This window comes from Salmo salar, chromosome ssa22 (assembly GCF_905237065.1).
Source record: "Salmo salar chromosome ssa22, Ssal_v3.1, whole genome shotgun sequence".
In the NCBI taxonomy this organism is placed as follows: Eukaryota; Metazoa; Chordata; class Actinopteri; order Salmoniformes; family Salmonidae; genus Salmo; species Salmo salar.
In genome coordinates, this window is record NC_059463.1 from 14,282,834 (window position 1) to 14,305,313 (window position 22,480).

The 22,480-nt window shown below is 46.1% G+C and overlaps 1 protein-coding gene across 2 annotated transcripts in view; it reads left to right on the top strand.

The window, feature by feature from the left end:
* Positions 1-22,480, top strand: part of LOC106582849 (E3 ubiquitin-protein ligase PDZRN3-B) — a 129,093-nt gene that overhangs the window by 53,394 nt on the left and 53,219 nt on the right. Inside the window, exon 1 of one of the 2 annotated variants that reach the window (XM_014166377.2) lies at positions 13,268-13,292. The exons of the other annotated variant lie outside the window; for it this stretch is intronic. The gene's annotated coding sequence lies outside the window, so the exon portion shown is untranslated. Of the gene's footprint in view, positions 1-13,267; positions 13,293-22,480 lie in introns of those variants that run through there. 2 annotated transcript variants of the gene reach the window in all.

A 22,480-nucleotide genomic window follows, 5' to 3' on the forward strand; every position in this document is an offset into this window, starting at 1 on the left:
CCTTCCCCAAACTTTTGCCACAAAGAATCGTCTAGAATGTCATTGTATGCTGTAGCGTTAAGATTTCCCTTCACTGAAACTAAGGGGCCTAGCCCGAACCATTAAAAACAGCCCGAGACCATTATTCCTCCTCCACCAAACTTTACAGTTGGCAAACTTCTCCTGGCATCCGCTAAACCCAGATTGGTCCGTCAGACTTCTAGATGGTGAAGTGTGATTCATCACTCCAGAGAACATGTTTCCACTGCTCCAGAGTCCAATGACATTGACATTTTAGTCATTTAGCAGACGCTCTTATCCAGAGCGACTTACAGTAGTGAATGCATACATTTCATTTCATGCATTTGTTTTTGTACTGGCCCCCCGTGGGAATCGAACCCACAACCCTGGCATTGCACACACCATGCTGGCGTTGCAAACACCATGCTCTACCAACTGAGCCACAGGAGACTACAGGGAGACGGTGAGCTTTACACCACTCTAGCCGACACGTGGATTTGCGCATGTTGATCTTAGGCTTGTGTGCGGCCATGGAAACCCATTTCATGATGCTCCCGATGAACAGTTCTTGGCTAGACATTGCATCCAGAGGCAGTTTGGAACTCGGTAGTGAGTGTTGCAAACGAGGACAGACGTTTTTGACTCGCTCTAGCACTCGGCGGTTGTCGCTCCTAGATGTTTACACTTCACAATAACAGCACTTACAGTTGACTGGGGCAGCTCTAGCAGGGCAGAAATTTGATGAACTGACTTGTTGGAAAGGTGGCATCCTTTGATGGTGCCACGTTGAAAGTCACTGAACTCTTCAAGAAGGCCATTCTACTGCCAATGTTTGTCTATGGAGATTGCATGGCGGTGTGCTCGATTTTATACACCTGACAGCAACGGGTGTGGCTAAAATAGCTGAATCCACTCATTTGAAGGGGTGTCCACATACTTTTGTATATATAGTGTATTAGACTACATGATGCTATGCGATCTCCTCACCAAAGGCAAATGCATCCGTTTTATTATTAGGCCTTCCTAATTCCATTTCCCCCAAAAGTACAATATTTCCTTGCAATACAATTGATCAACTACTAGAAGTTGTGCGTACGCATGGTCTGAGCTGTACTTTGAGATACGCACACTTTTCCGTCAAGTTCAAAATGGATAAATACCAACTTTTGGAAGTAAACTGGTGTGCAGACATTTGATATATACGGCCCCAGGCTAATACTGCTATGTTGTGTGAACCCTTCCCATGGTTCCCTTGGGAACAGTGTGCTCCAGACAGGCCAGGCCAGAGAGGAAGTGGACCAAGCCCAGGGCGAGGAGACAGATGGGATGGCCCACTGGGACGGGGTCACCGAGGTTGTCTCCACGGACACACTAACGCGACAAGCAGCAGACCTGTTTGATGTGCTGACATAACGCAGGTTCTCATGGTCCCAGCTGCTAACGTGCACACAATACAGTACAGTAAAGATGGATAGGAAACTGGACTCTCTGTTAGTAACGCGCCAAGCTCTCCAAAAGTTAAGCGTTCACCTTAGCACTCAAAATGTCAGTTCCAGTTTATTAAGTCATTTTAGGCCCATAGCATCCAAATAGAGCACTAAATCTGTCACTCTCTCCAATGCCGGCCAAAAAGTATCGAGCCTTTCTGCAAGCATATTACCCAACGTCACCATAATGCAGTCATGCTGTGGGAGTGAGTTAAGGCAGAGAGACTGCACACCGGAGCTCTGTGAGTCACTCCTCAGATCTGATTAGCCGTCTCTCTGCTAACTGTAACCTAGCATCATTCAGATGTGGCCTGGATCTGCAATGTCCTGGTCTGGCTATCATTTTACAGTGTCTGACTGTGAGAGAAGAGAGTTATCTGTTAGGGCCACAGATGGATAGATGTGTGTAGTCACTAACCAACCATAAGTAAGTCACTAACCATAAAGTTAGGCTCAACTTGACCAGGATAAACTCTGGGCCCTAGTCATAGGCTATAACCTAAAGTTATTCCTGGTCAGGTCAGCCAAAACCCAGTACCTCAGCCATATAATAATTTAGATTTCTCACACTGCCTGCGTAAATGCAGCCTAAATGTATCTGATAGTCTAACAGGCCAAGCCTAATTGGTGGATGTGTGTCCATGTGCTGAGACAGCTGAGGTCCAGGGGTGTCATGCCCTGTCTAATCAACATCAACTGCCGGCAAATTACCAACACATGCTGCCTCGTTAGAGCAGAAGGCCTCAGCAGAAACACTCAGCGGTTATGGAGAAACGATATGCCAACCCGATGCTGCTCACCGATGGCAGAGAACTACAAGAGTCGGTTTCAGGGTGGGAGCGTTTGGCCTGGAATGAAATGATCACTTACGTAGATATTTCTGTGGCATGACTCATGCCTTGTAAAATACAACCTGCTCTTTTTAAGCTAACATGATGTTGGCTGAAGTGTTTTTAGCTTCTTTTTACAAACGTTACAGTTTTATACACTTGTTTAGAAGTTACACCAACATGCCTTGCGTTGCCTAATTTCTCACCATTTACTGTACAAAAAAAGACAATTTCAAGGACTTCGATAGCCCTGAACTTGAACCTTTTACAGTTTTTGGGTCGATTCACCGCATTGCACATCAATACCTAATACAAGTCTCTGCTGTAGAGAACATAGCCAAGGGAGGCGCAGAGCCTCCCACCATTATGTAGCCCAGCGTATGCTCGTTAAGTCCCAGAGAACACATTAAACACATCTCAGGCAAAATTCTTAATGGCTCTTTGCCTAGATGGCCACTGTACTGTAGCTACAGTAAGTCTCCTCCCTCCACCTTTATCCCTGTCTGGTGACTGAGGCTCTACTGTGCCATTCAGGACTCAGTAAGATGCATGCATACTGTAGCTAGCTACCATGTTTGGTAGTACATTAGTGAGGCCCAGGAGAACATGGCCTAGAGACCTCCTGAAAACCATTTACCACACCACACGCTCCCCAGGCAGGCTGCTGCTCTGTACCTCTCCTCCCCACTCTGCTCTCCTAATTAGTCCTTCCTAGTAACAGTCATGATTTAGGTCCAAACACAAATCCCCCTATGCACTGGAGTCCATAAATCTCCTGTAGGGCAGCCAAGGCATGCACCGCAGCAGGCCAAGCATGTGCTGTACTATACAGTACCGTGTTTACGTGCACACAGATGACCCATTCTAATTTCATTAGCAGACCAGCTAGGCTAATCGCTGTCTCTGCGGCTCCGCCGACTTGGATGGATACGTGACACCCGAATGAAATTATTATATTTCCTCTGAGTGGCTTATTAAGTGATTTGCTGATTTGTGTCCTGAGGTAGCCAGGCTAAGCTGTGGGCTGGGCTGCAGGGAGACTGACTGGCTGGCTGGCTGACTGAGTTACAGCCTGGGGTCTGGCTCCATGTCCAGCTGGAGTTGACCTCTATCTCTCTCTGGACCGACTGACTCAGACAAAGTGACGCACTGTAATGGGAGAAGCAGATTGTCTTTGGGGAGTTAGGGAGAGGCGCATTAACAGACATATCATTTATTTCTCTGTGTGACCTGGGTGGTCCCGTTGTCAGAGTGAGACATCAGAGCTCCAATCAGGGAGGCAGCGCTGGAGGAGGGGCTTAGTGAACTCTACGGTTTTGACCTAAATCTCTAGCTAGCTAGGTGTTTATCAAACACAGAAACGTGTAGCTTAGCCCCCTCTGCATCGATGAGATTTGAGGTCAACATGCACTTTCAGCTTTAGGAGGTTATCGGTGAAATCCTCTCTTAGAGAGATGTGTAAACAACAAGCTATCATACCATCTTCTGACCTAAAGTCTTACTTAGGTAGGTATCCTCCTTGTTCTGAGTCAAGACCTAACATTAACACCCACCACCCGCGGGTAGATTTTGTCATTGGCGGGTAAGATGTCTATTTCAACAGCCACGTTGACGGGTGGTCAGGGCTCCACAGTACAAGCGTTCCACTCGCATTTGTGAATAAAAGTATGATCACATTTATAGCAAAATAAATTCTGCAGTAGCTGTTTTCAAAGTATTTTTGCCTCACACTGCAACACTGCAAGGCTGGGGGCTGTGCGCACGTGAAGAGCTGAGTGACAGATTCCTTTTTAGAAGCGCTGCGCACGGGCATAAAAATTGATCTAATTTACTTGAAATGAAAACCTACTGAAGTGAGACTTTGTCGTTGTGTTTCTTGGCTATTTACATTGTTCACAAGCTAGGTTGTTTTTCAATGTTGCAGTTTCAACTGCTAGGGAAGAGAAGCAACGCGGATACTAGTCAGACTCACAGGCACAAACATGACTGGAGTCCCGTTACCACTGTAACCTCCTGCCCTTAAAGAGGCAGGTAACATTTTTTTTGTCTCATCTGTGATGTTTTGGTAAAAGACTCCGGTAAAAAAAAATTAAAAAAAATAATAATGTATATAATTGTAAAAAAAAATAATAAACAATTAAATGAAATTAAACAATATAACACATAACTTCTTACTGGTAATACATTTGTTTTAGAAACATTACAAAGTGTTGGCTTTGTAATGTCTGTCTGTGTTTTGTTGACTGTAATTTTAGCAACAACAAAATATTTTGTCTGGTAAAAAAATCTTTCCGATTTTTAAAAAAATCTACCTACCACAGTGGCTGGTGGACCAAAAAGTACATTTTAGGCCCTGATCATAGTGACATTGACTGTAGTTTTCGTCCTATATGCAGATGTATGTGTGTGTATGTACAGTGTGTTGTTTAATGGATAACCAATAGTGTATTAGGAGGTTAAGGACAGTCTACACTTTAGCATACCTTCATTATATTGCATCTTTATTTTCTGTATGCTTCACCTCTAACCTTCATCATTTTTTTCACTGTGTGTGTGTGTGTGTGTGTGTGTGTGTGTGTGTGTGTGTGTGTGTGTGTGTGTGTGTGTGTGTGTGTGGGTGTGTGTCCACTAACAGGTGGCATATCATACGATCCGCTCCTTCTGTGCTTTTGGTAGTTCCCCCTTGTGACTAGATCTTATTGGCTCTCGAAATCCCAATTCTGCGGCTTGTTCTGCGCTCTGTTCTCATCGCGTCAACATTTCGAGGTCCAACGTTGGGTAATATATCAGCCTTTGATTTGGCGTGGGAAGCGGATCTGTTTTACCAGCGTGCCTGGATGGTTGGAAGTGTAACAGCAATCAGCAGAGCTGGAAACTAATAGCGTTGAAGAGGGCACACCGGTGCGTAATGCAATCTGGGCCAATGTCATACCTCCGAGTGGATAACCAACAACATACAGCGGTGTTGAGTGCATAGAAATCACGAATACATCCAAGAAGCACCATGACTACTCACAAAGAGACTTTATTAATAGTGGTGCTCAGGTGTTGGAATTCTGTTTGCATGTGAGCCAGTCAGCCTGCCAGAAGGCCCCTGGGTGGCTATAGCCAGGCTGCCACACATGACTGTGATTTTCAAATCCCAGACATTGAGACCTGGGCCACTGCAAGCAGCACAGTCCTATGTTTAACTTGGCTGAGATCATTTCCTGACAGCTAGCTATTGAGGTAGGTTCATGTTCGAGGGCAGGTGAGCTGAGCGAGATGAACGTGTGATGGACAGTGTGTGTGGTTGTGTTCCCTGGGTTTGGTTCAGGGTACGTTTGTTTACAGCGTGTGTTACTCATGAGTGGCGTGCTGCTGGAGTCCAAACATCCTGCATGTGACATGGGGTTTGAATTGTGTGTGTGTGCGTGCATAAGCACTCTTAAAGGTCCACATTCATCCAGCGGGGGCTCAGCGGTCCCTAACAGATTCCAGCAAGCCCGACTCCCTGCAACAGAGCGGCTGTTGTGTGGCCCGACTGGAACTGCGTCAGCTCCTCTGGGAGAAATGCCTTCAGAGAAACTGCTAAGGACATTTCTGTAAAGGACATTATGCGAGGAGAAAGCCTGGATTCCGACCGTGTAAAAACAATCGGGGGAATCTGAATGGCGGCGAGATTAGGGGCTGGATATTATCTGTGGCTCCAATCTCTCTGAACTGGAAAAGGGTTTGTAAAGCAGTGCTGAGGCACACTGTATCTTCCCCCCTTGTCTGTCCTTTCCTCATGAAGAACACCTTCAGGCTGACCAGACACCATTACTCACAGACCCAGAGGTGGAGTCTGTGACCCCCCCCCCATCTCCTCCATCAACCTGGGGCAGGTCATAGGTCATAGAGGAGATCTCCATGTCTAAAAGCCCAAACCTCTCTCTCCTCCAATGGAACATATTAACAGTCTCACCCACCAAGACCCCCTCAGGACTAGTGTCCCCTTCACCTCATCGCTGTCTGGTTCTGATGGGAATAGAGCACCTAAAGTGATGCATTATGGACAGATTCAGATCCCACCAGCAGGTTCTACTCCAGGCCTCCTTCACAGTTCCTCACAATCCCAGGTCCCTTCTCGATATGATTTTGTATTATTCTCGCAAATCCTCAACTGGCCTGAACGGCATAACTCATGGTGATGGCTGGATTTGGGCTAAACCTGCTGTCAGAATGTGATATTTTGCTAATGTGTTGAGCAGACTTGCCTTGCGCTCAGGGGAAGGAGAATGATGGAGAGAGAGAGGAGGCGTACAGAGAGAAGGAGAGAGCAGGATAAGCATACTGGCCAAGGTTATACTCGGAGGGAGGGAGGGAGGGAGGGAGGGAGGGAGGGAGGGAGGGAGGACTGATCCCAGGCAGGCAGGGTTGAAGGAGTGCACAGCTGCAACCACAGCCGCGTGTTGGGTCACAGCAGACCCTCTCTTTATCAGCCTGATTTGGTTCCATCTGGCATCATTACTTCCACCTTTGAGTCATCCAGCGTGGAGGGGGGACAGAGGGGGCTGGGCGGTGGGTAAGGCCTGGAAACATGGCCGTGTTTACGTTCACTGGCCAAGTGGCCAGGCTGTCTTTTTATGATCTGTTGGTGAGGCGAACACCTTTACAAACACTGAGTCTTGGAGTACAACATGGTCCCTTTAATCAGAGTTGTTTTCCTCCTCAGGTGTCCAGTCTCTCCATTTCCTGTTTGCTACATCAGAGATTGGCTGGAGACAAAAGCGTCAACAGATTGTGTTTATTATCCCCCAGTCCAGAGAGCAAACTAGCAGCTGTTGTCATTACAATTGTACTGCTCCACTGTATTAAAATCACAGCAATGACGCATAGGAGGTTAAGTACTTTACGTACCAATACTACCGTGCGGCATATTGTAAGTTAACGAAAGTACGTGTAAGCCTGAAAACAGCCTATGCAGCACTAATTACCAGCGTATGTGGTGAGTAATGTTCCTCTGGCTCTGTTGTGGAGGAGTTGTGATCCAGATGCAGATATTTGCCTTGCTAGTGGAGAGAGAGGCAGCCTGAACTGAGCTGACCTTTTCTTCTTCTTTCTACATCTCATTTTTATTATTTCAATTCGTAGGATTCATACAATATATTTATCGATGTCTTTTTTTTAACCCCCCCCCCCCACAGGCAATCTGATAGCATGTCAAATAAATCACGAGATAAAGACATATAAATGAATGTTACATGTTAAGTCTACTGAACAATATATCATATAGTGTCAGAAATAATGACACATTATTGACACTGTACACGTTCATGAATGTAAAGGCTTTTTCCCATGTGGACACCTTGGCCCTGTGGATTCTGGCCGTGGAGAGCTCCATAACTACAATTTCCTAAAAGGTGAGCAGCCATTGTTGCAATGGTAACTGATGAGTAGGAATCCAACTCTGCACAGTCATTTTCTTAGCAGGTGTGGTTTCCTGCCAACCATAGTCTCCTTTGGCGTTCTGACAAGTGCAAATCAGAGTCATCACAAAGCAACATCACTATTGGATCTAATGACAGTATTTTATCTATAAGTACAGAGATGACATCGTTGACTTTCCCCCAGAATTCAACCACCCCCGGACAGTTCCACAGCACATGCTGAAAAGTACCAAGGTCCCCCTGTGGTGCAGAACTCGCATAATGGCGATGACTAATACCCATGTGATGTCTTTTTTGAGGCGTTGGATAGGTTCTATGGTACGTTGGGGTTTCTAGAAGATCCAAATATATTTTTCCATTCTGTCTCCCAATTTATTTGTCTGTCAGCCAGTGTAAAATCCCTTTCCTGAGCTGACCTTCTGATGGCACAGAGATCTGCTTGGGCACTCTGCTTGGCGCCCAAATCTGTGTTGATGGTTCAAAGTGTGTGCCATTATCTGCAAGTTAAGAGTATGGTGAAGAATGTCATGTCTCATGTGAGGGTTGGAGAGGGTTTAGTAGAGATATGGGGTTTCATCTCTCTCTTTCTCTCACTGTTTCTCTCATGTTTCTCTTTTTGTTTCCCTTTCTCTCTCTTTCTTCTCTCTTCTCTCTCTCTCTCTCTGCGTGCCTGTGGACCCCCACCCCTCCCCCAGAGGAGGCCGTTTCCTGCCATGCCTCTTGCTCGGGCCTTATTTTTCTTGGCATGGGCCGCACACAGACACTCGCAAGAGTTCTCTGAAGCTTCCGTGTTTTTCCTCCCCCTCTTTTTTTCCTCTTTCCACCTCCTCTCTCTTCACTCTTGACTGTCACATGTATTTGTGAATAAAAGTCCTTGGCATATCACTCCTCAAAAACACTATAGGTGAGTAAATGGGGACTGATAAAGATGTGTGAGGAGGTGTCTCCATAAGAAGCTGTGTGCAGTGAAGCTCAATAGCTCTTAATGGATCCATGGTTCTCCGGCCATTTTTGGCAGTAATTTGAGCCCCGCATATTCACCCAGCGCATATTTTAATGACATTTAAACATCTCCAGATGCAATTTGAAAGAACACAAAAACGGCCAAACAAAGTTGCACTGATTTAAGGCTTTTTGCTAGACTTTTTGCAGTGTTACACTACAGGCTGGAAAATCACTCCAAATGTTTACAGATTTGAGGTGTGCTTTTTCGTGATTTCTTCTCATTCAATGTGATCGATTGTATCATAAAGTGCATGACAATATTATATGAGTGAACGAGACAGTATTCTTTTGAGTTCATGTATTTATTGTGCTGTAGGGCCCTATACTATCCGCCTGGCTCTACTGAGCTGAGGTTGACTGAATGTGAGTGATGCCAGCATATTGTTTCCCAGCACTGCTCTGTGGCTTGTGGGAACAGGGTTATAAAGAGCTTTGAATGACAGAAGCGTGCACTCTGGTCAGTCTGTGCATTGTAGTCTAGTGTTTACATGCCTCTGGCCCTCACACCACCGCCATGGCCCAGAGCAGTTAAACTGCTAGTCTGAGTTAGTGCCGCAAAAAGGTGCTCGGTCTCAAGGGCTATCAGTGACGAGGAACACTGGAGATGTGCTTTTCTTGGATGAGCACACAGTCCCTGCATTCTCCTGTGTGTGTGTCTGAGCATGTGGGTGAGTGGGGGGGGGCTGAGGGTTCGAACAGACTGAGCTCATCAGCGACTTTAAACAGTCCCACATTTCAGAACGAACGAAAACACAACTGTTCCTCAGTATTTTACCCAGTAAGAGAGTGTGTATGCAGGCAACAGACTGTCGACCACTTTAAGAGAGTACCTTATCCCCACACAGCAAAGACATTAAATCAGGGCTCTAAGTCATGATTTTAAGGCTGGTTATTTAAAGCTGGTTATTGTGTACCTCCTTTCCCCCGCCTCTTACCTACAGCAGAGCTCAAATCAAACCCATATGGCTATCTACCAGGCTTTACTCAATCGAAAAATAACCCTAATCTTGGTTTGCGTCTCCTCCTCATGCAATGTTTTCCATTGAACTGCAGGCCATACCCAGAGGGAGAGAGGGAGGTAACAGAGAGCTTGAGTCCCACTGTTACGTCACGTTGTCTACACAGCCCCCTGATTGAGTTATCACATAATTACTGCTGTTTAAATAAATAGACAGGCCTTCTAAAACACCCAGCATAGATCAACGACAGTGCCTCCCATCCTATCCTGCTCCAACCAGCAACAGGGCGTGCCATCGCTCATCACACCAGAGTACAATTGTGTACACTACACACACACACACACATCCATTACATTTCCCTGTACTCTACTCCCTCCTCTATCCCCTTAATGTGATGGCAGTCGTTCAAAACTAGCAGAGATCTTTGAACATGACAATGATTTGTTGTTGTTGTTGTTGTATTCCCAGCATTCCCATGGATAGTAATTAGAGGCGGGTGAGGGGGTGTGGCAAGGGGTTTTGGATGAGACCAGAGCTGCCCCTCCTCCCCCACTTAGGGCCCAGTGCGTGTCTCTGTAGCCAGGGCCAAATTAAAAGCCTCTGCATTCACATTCAATTAAAAGCTCCCCTCTGTGGCCGCAGAGAAACAGCTGCATCGCCTGCTCACTGTCTGTGGTGTTGTGTCTCGCTCTAAGATGGGACCAGGGCTTCTCTGCTCACACACACACACACACACACACACTGAGAAGCAGCAAAGTTAGATAAAAGCCAAATCACGTGGAAATGTTTACATGAGAAGCGACGTCCCGACTTCACTCATCCTTATCTGGCCTGTATAATAAGGCACAATTATAGAATAGATTGGACAACAGGCTTGTAAGAAAGGAAGTGAGTAATGGCTTGTAAACAGATATGTTATCCCCTATTCTTTGATGCAGAAGACCGAGTATCTCCAAGAATGAACCCGTACGTACTGATCTGTAATCATGTGGTATTTGTTGATTTGAGGCTCGTTAGAATTTCCACATTGGGAACATTGATAAGGGTGTATCTCACTCTAATACTGTTGCACTTACATTTAATGACTGAATGCAGTCAAATGTATCCGAACATGAACTTTGGATGGAGATATGTTTTGTTCCTGGCTGCTGAGTTTACTATATGATATAGGGTCTAAGTCTGTTCAGGGTGGATACATGCATACGTCCTGTAAATAGCTGAAACACTCCTTGACCCGCAGTCTTTAAATCACAGGGCAAAAGTGCACGACGCTTGTGAGCTTCAGCTCTGCTCTGCTCCAGTATGTGTCCTGTATAGTAGCAGTGAGACGGATGGAATGATAACGTAGTCCCTGATGGCCGTGAGAGGAGGACTGGGGATCCAGTCTAAATGTAAACCTGTGGACAGATGAATATCGTGAGCCTGTGGCCTCTGCCTCATTCAATTATTTCATTTTTGAACATGTTTTGGGTTGTTTAGCAGACGCCGTTATCCAGAGCGACTTCCATCCCAGCCACCGATCATCAGTGGCTGTCCACTCATGTCTCTCCTTCCTTCCCTCTCATCCTACCTCCCTCCTATAACTCCTACAGCAGAGTTTTAATCAAATAGATAGTTGATTTACACCTCAAGTAATCTCATTCTACATGTAGTTGGCTCTCTGTACCTGATGGACTTTATCCTTATCTGACATATGCACTGTTCACCCTATATAAATCAGGCGTTGGATTTTCACCTGTCATTAAATGGTATTTAGTGGGACTGTGACGATACCATTATTGCAATCTTTTTTTCCATGGCAAAAGTGAAAACACGAAGCAGACCAAACTCTCTGGTTCTTTAAAAACTGTATGTAAAATATTGTGTGCTATAGCTGGATGACAATATAATGTTTGTTTCCAACACCGTATTTTGTTTCCTTGCCATGATACAAACGAGTTTCGCGACTGGTATAATTGCATACATTAGTCATATCAAAATGTTACTATATATATATACAAAAGTATGTGGACACCCCTTCAAATTAGTGGATTCGGCTATTTCAGCCACACCTGACAAGTGTATAAAATCAAGCACACAGCCATGCAATCTCCATAAACAAAACGTTGGCAGTAGAATGGCCTTACTGAAGAGCTCAATGACTTTCAACGTGGCACCGTCATAGGATGCCACCTTTCCAACAAGTCAGTTGGTGAAATTTCTGCACTGCTAGAACTGCCCCGGTCAACTGTAAGTGCTGTTATTGTGAAGTGGCAACATCTAGGAGCAACAATGGCTCAGCCATGAAGTGGTAGGCCACACAAGCTCACAGAACGGGACCGCCGAGTGCATAAAAATTGTCTGTCCTCAGTTGCAACACTCACTACCGAGTTCTAAACTGCCTCTGGAAGCAACGTCAGCACAAGAACTGTTCATCGGGAGCTTCATAAAATGGGTTTCCATGGCGAGGAGCCGCACACAAGCCTAAGATCGCAATGCCATGCATCGACTGGAGTGTTGTAAAGCTCGCCACCGATCGACTCTAGAGCAGTGGAAACATTCTCTGGAGTGATGAATTACGCTTCACCATCTGGCAGCCCGACAGACAAATCTGGCTTTGGTGGGTCCCGGGAGAATGCTGCCTGCCGAATGCATAGTGCCAACTGTAAAGTTTGGTGGAGAAGAAATAATGGTCTGGGGCTGTTTGTCATGGTTCGGGCTCGGTCCCTTAGTTCCAGTGAAGGGAAATGTTAATGCTACAGCGTTAAGATTAACATTCTAGACGATTCTGTGCTTCCAACTTTGTGGCAAGAGTTTGGGGAAGACCCTTGTCTGTTTCAACATAACAATGCTCCCATGCACAAAGCGAGGTCCATACAGAAATGGTTTGTTGAGATGGCAGAATGGAAGAACTTGACTAGCCTACACAGAGCCCTGACCTCAACTCCATCAAACACCTTTTGGGATGAATTAGAACGCCGACTGCGAGCCAGGCCTAACCGCCCAACATCAGTTCCCGACCTCACTAATGCTCTTGTGACTGAATGGAAGCAAGTCCCTGCAGCAATGTTCCAACACCTAGTGGAAAGCCTTCCCAGAAGAGTGGAGGCTGTTATAGCAGCAAAGGGGGGGGACCAACTCCATATTAATTCCCATGATTTTGGAATGAGATGTTCGACGAGCAGATGTCCACATACTTTTGTGTATACGTCTATGACAATAAAGTGTAGGTTGTCTGTTGTTAGAATGTATATCTGTGTGTGGGATGATGAGTAGCCTGTAGATAAGAGTGAACTCTGGGAGAGACTCTGCTGCCTGTCAGGCTGCCTGACCAGCTGAGACCAGCCCAGGCACTGTGTTATTAAACAGAGACGGACTCGGAGAGAACCCACACTCCGCACCAAATAAGGCCAACAGCTCACCCTCTTACCTCAGGCCTCACCACTCTAAATGATGAACAAAACCTACAGCCTGTCCTGACACACTCCAATTACTATACATACCTGCCTATCAAATAACGTGCAAAAGTATTAACATATTCCTACCTCTCTCTCTCTCTTTTCTTTCTTTCTCCGCAGGTAAGAAAGACTGCCCTCCCTTAAAGCCTTTTTGATCTGCCATGTAAGTAGAGTGTCACAGTGCGGATTCCCCCATCCTTTCTCTCTCCCACTGTGCAGGTATGTGTGTGATATCCTTTTTGGATACTTGTTGTTTTGACAGCCCGTTTAGTCAGGCTGCTTTTGAAAAATTGTTAGCGGTGAGCTCGCATTCCCCAACCTGTCTATCATGAAGTAATCCAGTGTGTCAGTCAAACCATGCCCCTGATTACTGGTGCCATGTGATGCTATCTCCTCTCTATTATGCTGCCGTGGAAAAATGAGCAATTGTCTGCCCACAATTTAGCGCTCGCCGTATTGGCTTAGTGATAATAGAGACTTAACCTGTATTGACTTACTCCTTTGCATAATCCTGGCTAAAGAGCAACTTCCAGTGTGTCTGTGATTACTACAAGGGTAATAGCACCTGGGAAACTGGCAGGCTGGCTGCTCTAATCCTGCTGTGGCGGATGCTTTGGGCTTCAAGAGGAAGGGAGGGAGGTAAACCTTCGAGAGGACTTCAAAAGAGAGGAGTGAGGCTGGGCCATGACGGCAGTGTTTGGTGTGAAAGCAGTAGCCATGTCGATCAGAGGGGCCCGGGGCCACCAGGTCACTGGGAGGGATGGGCTTAGTCACTGGGAGGGATGGGCTTAGTCACTGGGAGGAGTGGGCTTAGTCTCTGGGAGGAGTGGGCTTGGACAGACAGGCCACTCAAAAACATGCAGACGGACGACAGTCCTTAACCAGACACCCCCCATCCCCACCCCACACCAATCTCCTCTGCCCCCCCCCTGCCTGCTTATGTAAACCAGCCTCTGGGCATGTAGAGAAGCAGCAGGAGGTTGGGGAGCTGATGATAGGAGGACTCCTGTTCCAGGTCTGGCAGAGGAAGAAAATATGACCTCCATCATGAGGAGAACTCAGTTGGGCTGAAGAGCCTGAGGTACAGGTCTAAGATTCCCAGAGTGCACCTCTGATTTACCACTCCAGGAAATAAAGGCCAGGAAGTCTGAAATGAGTCAGGCCTTTTTTATCTTTGCTCTGCTTGTTTTGCTCAACGTCGACAGTGTTGAACCGCACATTAGATTTGCTCTTACTGAATGTCCTAAGAAGAAAGAGCTGCATCGCTCAGAGACTGGGAGAGAGACCATGTTTGGAGGGTTTATTTAGGCCGTAGTATTAAACAGTGCATCTGATCTGGGTTCTTTATAGGGGCCGGCCAGACATCCAGCAGTTCTGGGGAGTAGCACACATTGTGAAGTATAGAGCTTCACTTTCAATGTAGTTTCTGCTCCAAACCTTCATCCACTTTGCCCAGACCACACATCCTTTAGGGCCAATATTTCTGAAGTTGGTTTGCTTATACATTTGCTCTCTTGCTCTCTTTTCTCGCTCTTTTCTCTCTCAGCTCGCTCGCTCTTGCTCACTCTCTCTCACTTCATGCACAACCAGAGAGAGAGCGAGAGAGATCATATTCATGTTCACTAGCCTGTTAACTGAACACTCACTTTCATCAATGTACAGCAGAGCAGAATACTGCAGCTGATCTCTGATCATATTTGTTTAACTAAATGTTATGTAATGTGTATATTTCTACAAGGTCGACATAAACATACTTGTCAGGCAAACAAAATTTGCAGAACGTCTCCTAACTTAATTTTGTTTATGCGGACCTGGTTAGGGAGCCATTGCAGGGGCTGCTGGGTAGGAGGAGGGCGTAAGGCTAAGGAGCCCGCTGGCTGCCATGTTAAAACAAACTGTGGTAGTGTGGCTGTAGCCTGGCTGGGACTGGGACAGCTCCTGTAAATATAGGGCCTGTCTGTGCTTGTTTGTTCTGGGGGTGATGGGTGAGGTCATATTTAGCACAGTCAGAACAGAAGAGAGGCAACTCCATAGTGTTTAAGCCCATTGTGTCGTCTGGACCTCGTATTGGGGCTTTAGTAATGTTCAGGAAAAATGTATCCACTTCAGTCAATGCCCAGCTAGCACATTTAGTGGCTTGGAAGTTGTGAGAACTCTTGTTTTTGGTTGCACATTGGTTTCCTGACTGGTAAAACGTTTTTTAAACGTTCTGGGAACGTTTATTTTTAGGTTGCAAGGAGGTTCTGAGAACGTTTTACTCTGGTTCCTTGAAAGTTTTCCTGGGAGATTTTATTAATGCTCATAGAACGGAAATTAAAGGTTTACTTGTAGGTTATTTAATAACTTCCTGAAAATGTTCACTAAATGTTTCAATAATACTTTTAATGACACTTCTAGCTTATTTTGGGTAAACCTTTTTTTCTTACTCCAAACACAGATAGGACACATGGAAATTCATTTCCTTAGGCATTAATAATGCAAACATTTAAAAAAGAATTGTGACAAGGCATCAGTGAGATTTGAACCTATAATTGTATGTTCTCTATCCATGGAATTCCAACACCCGAGCCCTCTGATGTCAAAAACTACAGACCGGTATCCCTTTTAAAAAAAAAAAAACACTTGTACGTGCTGTCTCTGACCAAATCTCTCTCTGTACGACTTTCTTGACCCTAACCAGACAGGCTTCAATACAGGTCACTCAGCCGAGACTGCTCTTCTCTGTGTCACGGAGGCTCTCCTGCCAAAGGTGACTCTTGCTCTTCTGTTCTCATCCTCCTAGATCTATCTGCTGTCTTTGACACCATGAACCATCAGTTACTCCTCTCCACCCTCTCAGGGCTGGGCGTTTCAGGCTCTACACACTCTTGGATTGCATCCTACCTGGCAGGCTGCTCCTACAAGGTGACGTGGAGAGGATCTGTGTCTTTACCACATTCTCTCACTACTGGTGTCCCACAGGGCTCGGTTCTAGGCCCTCTCCTCTTCTCTCTTTACACCAAGCCACTTGGCTCCGTCATATCCTTATATGGTCTCTCTTATCATTGCTATGCGGATGACATTCAACTATTTTTGTCTTTCCCCCTTCTGACACCCAGGTGGCTACACACATCACTGCATACCTGGCAGATATCTCAGCTTGGATGTTCGTCGCACCACCTCAAGCTCAACCTCGACAAGACAGAGCTGTTCTATCTCCCAGAGAAGGCCTGCCCGCTCCAAGACCTCTCCATCATGGTTGACAACGCCACGGTGTCCTCCCTCCCAGAGTACAAAGAACCTCGGTGTGACCCTGTACAACACCCTGTCATTTTCTGAAAACATCAAAACAATGACTTGCTCCTGCAGGTTCATGCTCTACAACATCCGTAAAGTATGACCTCACCGCACACAGGAAGCGGCGCAGGTCCTAATCCAGGCACTTGTCATCTCCTGTCTGGACTACTGCAACTCGCTGTTGGCTGGGTCCCCCTCTTGTGCCATCAAACCCCTGCAACTTATCCAGAATGCTGCAGTCCGCTTAGTGTTTAACCTTCACAAATTCTCCCACATCATCCCGCTCCTCCGCACACTCTACTGGCCTCCAGTCGAAGCTCGCATCCACTGCAAGACCATGGTTCTTGCCTATGGCGCAGCAAAAGGAACTTCAGGCTCTGCTCAAACCCTACACCCCAACCCGAGTACGCCACCTCTGGTCTCTTGGCCCTCTCACCCGCTCAGCCCAGTCCAAATTCTTCTCTGTCCTGGCAGCCCAAAGGTGGAACCAGCTTCCCCTTGAAGCTAGGGCAGCAGAGTCCCTGCCCATCTTCAGAAAACATCTGAAACCCTACCTCTTCAAACAGTAGATCAGAGGGAGAGAAGTCTCATGCTGTCTTCAGTGTCAGCCTACTGTACTAGAGACCAGTGAGGAGGAGCAGTGGTCTGTTAACAGGAGCAGAGGAGAGGAGGTGGACGAGGTGGAATATGTGCCAAGCGATGCAGATAGTGAAGATAATAAGCCCCCATCCCTCACCCAGTCAATGCCATCTGCTGCCCTCATGGGCACAGTTTATCCGGAGCAATCCTCCCTCTGACTCCCACACTCTCCCATCCTCTCTCGCTCTCGCTCTCGCTCGCTCTCTCTGAGTCCCTCCAGCAGCAGCACAGACAGCCAGGTAGGGAGGGAAAAGTGCAGAGTTGATGAAGGGTTAGTGTTAATCAGGGCAACACAGATTTCAGCACCTCCCACTGTTGATGAGTAAGGTCCCATTGATGGAGGGAATACAGGGAGTTGAGCCCTGGCTGTCCAAGCACTAGATTCTGGATGGGATAGGAAGTGATGGACAATAAGTATTTTAAGAATCACTGACAGCTGCTCAGAAGAAATGAATCCTCTCCAGAACATTCTCTGTCCCCCCTGAGATTACCCTGTGACTCAGATACCAGTGGGCATTAGTTTTACAGAGTGTTGGGATTTTAAAAAATAGTTTTGCCCAAAACAAGAAAGTCATTCATTGTAACCGTGGACAAATGCTTGAAATCAGGTGGGGGTTATATTTAAAGAGGAAGGAATAGGGAAGGTGATGGAAGGGCGACAGGAGTGGCAGGGTCTACAGACAATCCCGGATTACAAATGGAAAACCAGCCCGGACAAACGTCTTGCTCCCAGACAAACACCTTCTTCGCCCACTTTGAGAATAACACAGTTCCACCGACGCGGCCCGCTCCCAAGGACTGTGGATTCTCGTTCTCCATGGCCGACGTGAATAAGACATTTAAGCGTGTTAACCCTCGCAAGGCTCCCAGCCCAGACGGCATCCCTAGCTGGCCGACGTGAGTAAGACATTTAAGCATGTTAACCCTCGCAAGGCTCCCAGCCCAGACGGCATCCCTAGCTACGTCCTCAGAGCGGACATATTTATGGACATAGTCAATCTCTCCCTATCCCAGTGTCCCCACTTGCTTCGAGATGTACACCATTGTTCCTTTACCCAAGAAAGCAAAGGTAACTTAACTAAATGACCATCACCCCGTAGCACTCACTTCTGTCATCATGAAGTGCTTTGAGAGGCTAGTTAAGGATCATATCACCTCTACCTTACCTGTCACCCTAGACCCACTTCAATTTGCTTACCGCCCCAATAGATCCCCATACGATGCCATCGCACTGCACACTGCCCCATCCCATCTGGACAAGAGGAATACCTATATATGAATGCTGTTCCTTGACTCTATCTCAGCATTCAACACCATAGTACCCTCCAAGCTCATCATTAAGCTCGAGGACCTAGGTCTGAACCCTTCCCTGTGCAACTGGGTCCTGGACTGGTGGTGGTGGTGGTGAAGGTAGGAAACAACACCTCCACTTTGCTGATCCTCAACACTGGGGCCCCACAAGGGTGCATGCTCAGCCCACTCCTGTACTCGCTGTTCATCCACGACTGCGTGGCCACGCATGCCTCCAACTCAATCATCAAGTTTGCAGACGACACAACAGTTGTAGGCCTGATTACCAACAATGACGAGACAGCCTACAGGGAGTAGGTGACGGCACTGGCGGAGTGGTGCCAGGAAAAGAACCTCTCCCTCAATGTCAACAAAATGACGGAGCTGATCGTGAACTTCAGGAAACCGCAGAGGGAGCACGCCCCTATCCACATGGACGGGACAGCAGCAGAGAAGGTGGAAAGCTTCAAGTTCCTCAGCGTACACATCACTGAAAAACTGAAATGGTCCACCCACACTGACAGTGTGGTGAAGAAGGCGCAACAGCGCCTCTTCAACCTCAGGAGGCTGAAGAAATTTGGCTTGGCCCCTAAGACCCTCACAAACTTTTACAGAAGCACAATTGAGATCATCCTGTCGGGCTGTATAACCGCCTGGTATGGCAACTGCACCACCCGCAACGGCAGGGCTCTCCAGAGGGTGGTGTGGTATGTCCAACGCATCACCACGGGCACACGGCCTGCCTTCCAAGACACCTACAGCACCCGATGTCACAGGAAGGCCAAAAAGATCATCAAGGACATCAAACACCTGAGCCATGGCCTGTTCACCCCGCTATGATCCAGAAGGCAAGGTCCATACAGGTGCATCAAAGCTGGGACCTAGAGACTGAAAAGCAGCTTCTATCTCAAGGCCATCAGACTGTTAAATAGCCATCACAAGCCGGCTTCCACCCGGTTACTGAACCCTCCACCTTAGAGGCTGCTGCCCTGTATACGTAGACATCGAATGACTGGCCACTTTAATAATGGAACACTAGTCACTTTAATAATGTTTACATACTGCTTTACTCATCTCATATGTATATACTGTATTCTATTCTACTGTATTTTAATCAATGCCACTCCGACATTGCTCGTCCTAATATTTATAGATTTCTTAAATCCATTATTTTACTGATTTGTGTGTATTCTTGTGAATTGTTAGATTCTACTGCACTGTTGGAGCTAGGAACACAATCATTTCGCTACACCCGCAATAACATCTGCTAAAAATGTGTATGTGACCAATAACATTTGATTTGAGAGGATAGAAGAGAAAGCCATTAGAGAGGAGGGTAGGGGAGTGGAAAGTGTGGGTTGGTTGGTTGGTTGGTTGGTTGGTTGGTTGGTTGGTTGGTTGGTTGGTGAGACTCCTACATGTTTTGAACCAAGACAGCCTATCTTTAGTTTGCATTGTGTGTGTGTGCACATGCATGCGCAATGTCTCAATCCTTCTTCTTATTGCGACGAAAGACGTGTCCATCAGTGACAAGCCTCCAACCTCGGCTCTGACATGGAGTGGACTTCAACTAGCTATCTCTGGTTATTACTGCTCCTAGCTTTAGCTCTCTCTGTTTGTCCTGTTTCAGACTTTTCAATTACGTTTGAGTTTCATCACTTCTTTTTTCCCTCGCTTGTTCTTTCAACAGCCACACGTAAAAACCAGAACTTCTGTGGGGGGCGTATTATGGTTTTCAACACTGTTTCATTTAAATCCGTATTTAATGTCTGTGAGTGTTCCAGGGAGAACTATTTCTGACCCTTTCTCCATGCCAGGTTATCCCTCTCAGTGGAAGAAAAGCTCTGCTCTCCTGCGTGTCTGTATAATACATCCAGAACCCTGCCGCCCTCCCCCTGTATGCACCTCCACCTTTCTCAACCAGGGCCCAGCCTCCAAGTCTGACCTTATAAAAATCACTGGACTACTTCCAGAGGAGGGTGTGCCATTAGATTAGGGACACCTCTGGCTCTGTCCTCCTCCCCACCTTTGCCCCACCTGTCTGTCAGGGAGGTTGGAACTCCTTTCTACCTTTCAATTAAAAGGTGTGAGAGAAAGTTGGGTAAAAGTGTATTTGCGCCTCGTTACTACACTGTATATAGCCATAATATGACATCTGAAATGTCTCTATTTCTTTTCAACTTTTGTGAGTGTAATGTTTATTCATTTCTGATTTGTTTACTTCACTGTTGTTTATGATCCATTTCACTTGCTTTGGCAATGGGAACATATGTTTCCCATGCCAATAAAGCCCTTGAAGAGAGAGGGAGTAAGAAAAGGTAGAGGGAGAGTCAAGAGGAGGAGAGCGAGGGAGAGGGGTGCGGGCCAGGTTGGGCTAATCTCAGCCTTATCTACTGGACTCTGGGAGTCTGGCTCCAGCTCCTCTGGGGCTCCTCCCATCCTGGGTAGGAGAGGGAAAGGGAGGGAGGGGAATGCCTTTTATTCAGCCTGACTGGTCTGACTTCAAAGGCGCCAGAGGCAGCACCGGGTATCCTTTCTTTCATTACCAGGAGCTTTGTGCTAATCTGCAGGGACACACCTGACGTCCCCTCAGCTCAGGGAGTAAGTGCTGTGTAATCTGGACATAAAGGAGACTTAATCCCTGCGTTAGGGTCACATACTCCTGCACCTCTACCTGATCCAGGATCAGCTCAAGAGCTTGTTAATTTGTTAATCAGAGCCGGGTTGCAGTCAGGGCCATGTGTGGATCACAGGAAGAGCGGGGTCAGGGACTGGCATCTTAACTAACACCAAGGGACATGGAGGCCATGTAAAGCGAGCATTGAAGAAGCAGTTGGCCAGTGTTGGGTAGTAGTGAACTACATGTAATTGAACTACATTTTGCAGTAGCTTGGTGGTACACATTCTGCTAACATCTGACTCCAGAGTGCTCTGTCTTGCAGTTTGTAGTCTTGACATTTCAGATTTAGATCAAATAATTTTTCACAATGTAGTTAGGATTTAGTGAACTACCTTTTCAAAATAACTTTAGTTAAGTAAACAATATTTTTCTTCAGGGTAGATTTAGTGTAGCTTAACTTCTTTGGTAACTTGGTAAATGATCTTTTCAGAGTAACTTCCCCAACACGATAGTTTACCTTCCCCTTTGACTTCCAGAGGGTAATGAATAGTAAAAGCCAGTTTGGGAGTTTTCTAAAACTGTTGAAAGTAAAGTCCATGTCCATAGCTCTATAAAGACAATGATGTTACTACAAAGCCATGTGGAACAGAAATAAAGTATTTAGCAGAGCTGTAGCTACCATTGTGAATTATTTATTCACGGTGGAGCTCCTATGGCCTAAACATTGATCCCTACTTCCTACTGTAGCTCAGCTCCTGGCATGCTCATTGGGTGGCTAATGACGCAAATAACAGCAGCCAAACAGCATGCCTCCAGAGATGGGGATTCAGAACAGAATCATCTCGTCCCCTTCCTCAACATACAGTGCATTCGGAAACTATTCAGATCCCTTGACTTTTTCCACATTTTGTTACGTTACAGCCTTATACTAAAATTGATTCAATGTTTTTTTCCCCCCCTCATCAATCTACACAAAATTCCCCATAATAACAAAGAAAAAAAATATATATATATTTTTTATTATTTAATATCACATTTACATACATTGCCCTCCACTAATAGTGGCACCCTTGGTAAATATGAGCAAAACAGGCTGTGAAAAAAAAATCTTTGCTGTTTATCCTCTTGGTCTTTCATTCAAAATATTCACAAAAATCGAACCTTTAATTGTAAAATGTATGTGAAATAAATATTTTTCTCTGAAACGTATTCCACAATTGGTACCCCTAGAAATTCTTATGCGTATAATCTACCAGAAGTAATTCCCATTCATATTTTACGTTAAATTCACCTAAGTGATTAGGAACACTTAAGTGGTAAGCCATGACTTCCTGTTTCACTGGGGTATAAATATGAGGTGACACACAGGCCAAGTTCCTGCATTTCTAAAAACCTGTTTTCGCTTTGTCATTATGGGGTATTGTGTGTCGATTGATGAGGGAAAACAAATAATTTAATCCATTTTAGAATAAGGCTGTAACGTAACATAATGTGGAAAAGGGGAAGGGGTCTGAATACTTTCCGAA